At 53.0% G+C, this 7,500-nt stretch overlaps 4 pseudogenes; all 4 read left to right on the top strand.

Moving 5' to 3' along the window:
- The first annotated feature begins 1,210 nt into the window (after positions 1-1,210).
- LOC137329203 (U2 spliceosomal RNA) lies at positions 1,211-1,327 on the top strand (annotated as a pseudogene).
- Positions 1,328-2,292: 965 nt separating this feature from the next.
- On the top strand, positions 2,293-2,409 carry LOC137329333 (U2 spliceosomal RNA; annotated as a pseudogene).
- Positions 2,410-3,370: 961 nt separating this feature from the next.
- Positions 3,371-3,487, top strand: LOC137329451 (U2 spliceosomal RNA; annotated as a pseudogene).
- Positions 3,488-4,448: 961 nt separating this feature from the next.
- Positions 4,449-4,565, top strand: LOC137329450 (U2 spliceosomal RNA; annotated as a pseudogene).
- Positions 4,566-7,500: the final 2,935 nt, after the last annotated feature.

Here is a 7,500-nt window from a genome sequence, read left to right as displayed (position 1 = left end):
CAATTAATCTGTAGCAGAAAGTCATCCCCCCCGACCGGGATTCGAAGCCCGGTCCTGACCACAAGACCACCGGGGAGAGTTGCCTCAAGTCCCTGAGGGACCTGGACACGAGGCCGAATACACACGCACGCCTGCTGCACTGGCAGCAGCGACCAGCAGGGGGCTGACCGGCTGATCCTTCCCTTTCACAGGCAGGCTTTTGGCCCTCGCTGAAACGACAAAGGTGTTCAGAAGGAAGTCCTGGGGGGAAGGCAGGCAGGGAGGGACGGACACAGGGAAGTCCGCACAAAACAGGTCCCCTGGAACCTCTGACCCAGAAAAACGGGTTCCTGGTGAAAGCAGTCCTGCCATTGACAGGACAATGGACAGGGCCCGGCAGCTTGAGACACATCTTTCTTTCAATAAGCAAGTTCTTTTTAAAAAAGTTTCCTTCCACAGCAGCTCTGAGTGAGAGAGAGAGAGAGAGAGAGAGAGAGACACTGACTGACTGACTGATACTGACACCGACACACACACACACACATACTATTTATTATTATTTTAAACGACAAAGGTGTTCAGAAGGAAGTCCTGGGGGGAAGGCAGGCAGGGAGGGACGGACACAGGGAAGTCCGCACAAAACAGGTCCCCTGGAACCTCTGACCCAGAAAACCGGGTTCCTGGTGAAAGCAGTCCTGCCATTGACATGACAATGGACAGGGCCCGGCAGCTTGAGACACATCTTTCTTTCAATATGCAAGTCCTTTTTAAAAAAGTTTCCTTCCACAGCAGCTCTGAGTGAGAGAGAGAGAGAGAGAGAGAGAGAGAGAGACACTGACTCACTGACTGATACTGACACCGACACACACACACACACACACACACACACACACACACATATTATTTATTATTATTTTAAACGACAAAGCTGTTCAGAAGGAAGTCCTGGGGGGAAGGCAGGCAGGGAGGGACGGACACAGGGAAGTCCGCACAAAACAGGTCCTTTGGAACCTCTGACCCACAAAACCGGGTTCCTGGTGAAAGCAGTCCTGCCATTGACATGACAATGGACAGGGCCCGGCAGCTTGAGACACATCTTTCTTTCAATATGCAAGTTCTTTTTAAAAAAGTTTCCTTCCACAGCAGCTCTGAGTGTGAGGGAGAGAGAGAGAGAGACACTGACTGACTGACTGATACTGACACCGACACACACACACACACACACACACATATTATTTATTATTATTTTAAATTGATTTTTAGAACAGGGAGATGGAAAAGGGGCTTGCTCTGTCCACTCCACGCATCGACCCAGTATTGCAGTGTTTCTGGGAACGGTGCAGCTCCCTGTGGGGAGATATTCAAAAGGAAAAACAGCTCTTTCCCAGTGTCTCTGAGTGTGTGTGTGTGTGTGTGTGTGTATTATTACTGAGAATAAAGCTGATATCTCTCTCTCTCTCTCTCTCTCTCACTCAGAGCTGCTGTGGAAGGAAACCGTTTTAAAAAGACCTTTCTCAGCTCAGTGGTATTTTTTTCTTCTCCAAGGCTGAGTGCCGCTCGCACGTAGCGATATAATTCAAAGTGCAAAATAACTTGGCGTCGTTGACTTGAAACAAGCAGGGTCTGCTTCCAAATGAAAGCTGCGCTCCCGAACTGGACTGACTGTCTGTCTGTCTGTCTGTCTGTTTGTCAAGGGGTGGAAAAGGCGGCGGTGGTGGTGAGGGTGGAGCTTTACGCTCAGGAGGGGAGACTTTCTTTCAGAGGTGCCAATTAATCTGCAGCAGAAAGTCATCCCCCCCGACCGGGATTCGAAGCCCGGTCCTGACCACATGACCACCGGGGAGAGTTGCCTCAAGTCCCTGAGGGACCTGGACACGAGGCCGAATACACACGCACGCCTGCTGCACTGGCAGCAGCGACCAACAGGGGGCTGACCGGCTGATCCTTCCCTTTCACAGGCAGGCTTTTGGCCCTCGCTCAAACGACAAAGGTGTTCAGAAGGAAGTCCTGGGGGGAAGGCAGGCAGGGAGGGACGGACACAGGGAAGTCCGCACAAAACAGGTCCCCTGGAACCTCTGACCCAGAAAAACGGGTTCCTGGTGAAAGCAGTCCTGCCATTGACATGACAATGGACAGGGCCCGGCAGCTTGAGACACATCTTTCTTTCAATATGCAAGTCCTTTTTAAAAAAGTTTCCTTCCACAGCAGCTCTGAGTGAGAGAGAGAGAGAGAGAGAGAGAGAGACACTGACTCACTGACTGATACTGACACCGACACACACACACACACACACACACACACACACACACACATATTATTTATTATTATTTTTAATTGATTTTTAGAACAGGGAGATGGAATAGGGGCTTGCTCCGTCCACTCCACGCATCGACCCAGTATTGCAGTGTCTCTGGGAACGGTGCAGCTCCCCGTGGGGAGATATTCAAAAGGAAAATCAGCTCTTTCCCAGTGTCTCTGTGTGTGTGTGTGTGTGTGTGTGTGTATTATTACTGAGAATAAAGCTGATATCTCTCTCTCTCTCTCTCTCCCTCTCTCTCTCTCACTCAGAGCTGCTGTGGAAGGAAACCTTTTTAAAAAGAACTTTCTCAGCTCAGTGGTATTTTTTTCTTCTCCAAGGCTGAGTGCCGCTCGCACGTAGCGATATAATTCAAAGTGCAAAATAACTTGGCGTCGTTGACTTGAAACAAGCAGGGTCTGCTTCCAAATGAAAGCTGCGCTCCCGAACTGGACTGACTGTCTGTCTGTCTGTCTGTTTGTCAAGGGGTGGAAAAGGCGGCGGTGGTGGTGAGGGTGGAGCTTTACGCTCAGGAGGGGAGACTTTCTTTCAGAGGTGCCAATTAATCTGCAGCAGAAAGCCATCCCCCCCGACCGGGATTCGAAGCCCGGTCCTGACCACGAGACCACCGGGGAGAGTTGCCTCAAGTCCCTGAGGGACCTGGACACGAGGCCGAATACACACGCACGCCTGCTGCACTGGCAGCAGCGACCAACAGGGGGCTGACCGGCTGATCCTTCCCTTTCACAGGCAGGCTTTTGGCCCTCGCTGAAACGACAAAGGTGTTCAGAAGGAAGTCCTGGGGGGAAGGCAGGCAGGGAGGGACGGACACAGGGAAGTCCGCACAAAACAGGTCCCCTGGAACCTCTGACCCAGAAAAACGGGTTCCTGGTGAAAGCAGTCCTGCCATTGACATGACAATGGACAGGGCCCGGCAGCTTGAGACACATCTTTCTTTCAATATGCAAGTTCTTTTTAAAAAAGTTTCCTTCCACAGCAGCTCTGAGTGAGAGAGAGAGAGAGAGAGACACTGACTCACTGACTGATACTGACACCGACACACACACACACACACACACACACACACACACACATATTATTTATTATTATTTTTAATTGATTTTTAGAACAGGGAGATGGAATAGGGGCTTGCTCCGTCCACTCCACGCATCGACCCAGTATTGCAGTGTTTCTGGGAACGGTGCAGCTCCCCGTGGGGAGATATTCAAAAGGAAAATCAGCTCTTTCCCAGTGTCTCTGTGTGTGTGTGTGTGTGTGTGTGTGTATTATTACTGAGAATAAAGCTGATATCTCTCTCTCTCTCTCTCTCCCTCTCTCTCTCTCACTCAGAGCTGCTGTGGAAGGAAACCTTTTTAAAAAGAACTTTCTCAGCTCAGTGGTATTTTTTTCTTCTCCAAGGCTGAGTGCCGCTCGCACGTAGCGATATAATTCAAAGTGCAAAATAACTTGGCGTCGTTGACTTGAAACAAGCAGGGTCTGCTTCCAAATGAAAGCTGCGCTCCCGAACTGGACTGACTGTCTGTCTGTCTGTCTGTTTGTCAAGGGGTGGAAAAGGCGGCGGTGGTGGTGAGGGTGGAGCTTTACGCTCAGGAGGGGAGACTTTCTTTCAGAGGTGCCAATTAATCTGCAGCAGAAAGCCATCCCCCCCGACCGGGATTCGAAGCCCGGTCCTGACCACGAGACCACCGGGGAGAGTTGCCTCAAGTCCCTGAGGGACCTGGACACGAGGCCGAATACACACGCACGCCTGCTGCACTGGCAGCAGCGACCAACAGGGGGCTGACCGGCTGATCCTTCCCTTTCACAGGCAGGCTTTTGGCCCTCGCTGAAACGACAAAGGTGTTCAGAAGGAAGTCCTGGGGGGAAGGCAGGCAGGGAGGGACGGACACAGGGAAGTCCGCACAAAACAGGTCCCCTGGAACCTCTGACCCAGAAAAACGGGTTCCTGGTGAAAGCAGTCCTGCCATTGACATGACAATGGACAGGGCCCGGCAGCTTGAGACACATCTTTCTTTCAATATGCAAGTTCTTTTTAAAAAAGTTTCCTTCCACAGCAGCTCTGAGTGAGAGAGAGAGAGAGAGAGACACTGACTCACTGACTGATACTGACACCGACACACACACACACACACACACACACACACACACACATATTATTTATTATTATTTTTAATTGATTTTTAGAACAGGGAGATGGAATAGGGGCTTGCTCCGTCCACTCCACGCATCGACCCAGTATTGCAGTGTTTCTGGGAACGGTGCAGCTCCCCGTGGGGAGATATTCAAAAGGAAAATCAGCTCTTTCCCAGTGTCTCTGTGTGTGTGTGTGTGTGTGTGTGTGTGTGTGTGTGTGTGTGTATTATTACTGAGAATAAAGCTGATATCTCTCTCTCTCTCTCACTCAGAGCTGCTGTGGAAGGAAACCTTTTTAAAAAGAACTTTCTCAGCTCAGTGGTATTTTTTTCTTCTCCAAGGCTGAGTGCCGCTCGCACGGAGCGATATAATTCAAAGTGCAAAATAACTTGGCGTCGTTGACTTTAAACAAGCAGGGTCTGCTTCCAAATGAAAGCTGCGCTCCCGAACTGGACTGACTGTCTGTCTGTCTGTCTGTCTGTCTGTTTGTCAAGGGGAGGAAAAGGTGGCGGTGGTGGTGGTGGTGAGGGTGGAGCTTTACGCTCAGGAGGGGAGACTTTCTTTCAGAGGTGCCAATTAATCTGCAGCAGAAAGTCATCCCCCCCCAACCGGGATTCGAAGCCCGGTCCTGACCACGAGACCACCGGGGAGAGTTGCCTCAAGTCCCTGAGGGACCTGGACACGAGGCCGAATACACACGCACGCCTGCTGCACTGGCAGCAGCGACCAACAGGGGGCTGACCGGCTGATCCTTCCCTTTCACAGGCAGGCTTTTGGCCCTCGCTCAAACGACAAAGGTGTTCAGAAGGAAGTCCTGGGGGGAAGGCATGGAGGGACGGACACAGGGAAGTCCGCACAAAACAGGTCCCCTGGAACCTCTGACCCAGAAAACCGGGTTCCTGGTGAAAGCAGTCCTGCCCCGCCCTGCCATTAACATGACAATGGACAGGGCCCGGACCAGGCGCAGCGGACGGTAGCGAGCAGTCGGAGGGTGAAAATCCGCCAGTGGGTGAAAAGGAGAGCCGTGCGGTGAGAGGAGGCGGAAAGCGGTTCGCAGACTTTCGCTGTACCTCCGGCGGGCAGCGCCGCACCTCCGAGCGCTCGGTACCGTCCGCTGCGCCTCGTCCTGCCGCACGCGACCAGCCGTCCCCGGAGGAAATCGGCCTCGGCCTTCCTGAGATATCAGTCTCCAGGTGGGACAGAAAAACCGGGGGCCCCCGGCTCGCTTTCGGCGGCCCGCTAGTCGACTTCCCGTCGTGCGAACGCGATCCTTCCGGTACCCTTCGGTGCCCCTTGCCCGACTCTAGCTCCGGTGGTAAAGCGGAGTCGGTCGGTCTGACGGCCGCCGAGTTAGCAGGCGGAAAGCGGTTTGCAGCCTTTCGCTGTACCTCCGGCGGGCAGCGCCGCACCTCCGAGCGCTCGGTACCGTCCGCTGCGCCTCGTCCTGCCGCACGCGACGAGCCGTCCCTGGAGGAAATCGGCCTCGGCCCTCCTGAGATATCAGCCTCCATACGGGCGTCACAAATCAGTGGACATGGTCAGCTGCAAAGCAGTGTCATTACAACCTTTCATAAACAACAGGGCAGCACCGCACTGCACTGCACTGCACCCCACACTACATCACACTTGCCTGCCTGCCGGCCTGCCGCTGCCTACTCTCACCAGCGGACCAAAGTGAGGATAACACCCCGAAGCAAGCATCTCCCTTGCCGCCCACCAGCCCACACCAATCCCCTTGCCTGCCTCCCACAAATTCCACCAGCGAGGCAAAGTGAAAATCAACCCCCAAAAAACGCACTCCACACCGGCCATCGCCCGCTATACACCCCCCCTGGGGTGAATATTAAGCCCGAGAACACCGACTGTAACCAACCGCAGTGAAAAGTTGAAGTGGCAACTCATTAACCAGATTTACACTTGGCAACTCATAAACCAAATGAACAAAAAATCTGGTTAATGAGTTGCCCAAAATAAATCTGGTTAATGAGTTGCCACTTCAACTTTTCACTGCGGTTGGTTACAGTCGGTGTTCTCGGGCTTAATATTCACCCCGGGGGGTGGGTGATTCTGGGGGTAGTGTCCGGGAGGGTGAGCCTTTTATTCGGCAGGAGGCGTGTGGGGAAATCATCAACCTGTCAGACGATGAGTTGTCACAAACGCCATTGCTTAATGAAAGCTGCGCTCCCGAACTGGACTGACTGTCTGACTGTCTGTCTGTCCGTTTGTCAAGGGGAGGAAAAGGCGGTGGTGGTGGTGAGGGTGGAGCTTTACGCTCAGGAGGGGAGACTTTCCTTCATGCCAATTAATCTGCAGCAGAAAGTCATCCCCCCCCGACTGGGATTCGAAGCCCGGTCCTGACCACGAGACCACCGGGGAGAGCTGCCTCAAGTCCCTGAGGGACCTGGACACGAGGCCGAGGACACACGCACGCCTGCTGCACTGGCAGCAGCGACCAGCAGGGGGCTGACCGGCTGATCCTTCCCTTTCACAGGCAGGCTTTTGGCCCTCGCTCAAACGACAAAGGTGTTCAGAAGGAAGTCCTGGGGAGGAGGGAGGGAGGCAGGGAAATCAGCACAAAGCAGGTCCCCTGGAATCTCACACCTGCGTCCCAGAAAACAGGTCTCCTGGTCAAAGCAGTCCTGCCCCGTCCTGCCATTAACGTGACAATGGACAGGGCCCGGCAGCTTGAGACACATCTTTTTTTCAATATGCAAGTTCTTTTTAAAAAGGTTTCCTTCCACAGCAGCTCTGAGTAAGAGTGAGAGAGAGAGAGAGAGAGAGAGACTGACACTGACACTGACACTGACACTGACACACACACACACACACACACACACACCGTCTCCCATCCGATTGGTGGACTATGGGATTGAAAATCGAACTTTGAGTTTCAATGCAGGGGGGAGAGCGCGAACGCAGCCCCTCCCAACTACCACACGCGCGTTGTTGTTGTTGTAATATAGAACTGCAAGTTGCCGTTGTCGTGGTCGTTTCGAATCAGCACAAAGTAGGTGCCTCCCTGGAATGTCACACCTGCGTCCCAGAAAACAGGTCTCCCGGTCAAAGCAGTC

The sequence above is a fragment of the Heptranchias perlo genome, chromosome 12 (genome assembly GCF_035084215.1).
Source record: "Heptranchias perlo isolate sHepPer1 chromosome 12, sHepPer1.hap1, whole genome shotgun sequence".
Classification (NCBI taxonomy): Eukaryota; Metazoa; Chordata; class Chondrichthyes; order Hexanchiformes; family Hexanchidae; genus Heptranchias; species Heptranchias perlo.
The sequence above is the reverse complement of the archived record's forward strand: the minus strand, read 5'-3'. Positions and strand labels throughout refer to the sequence as shown.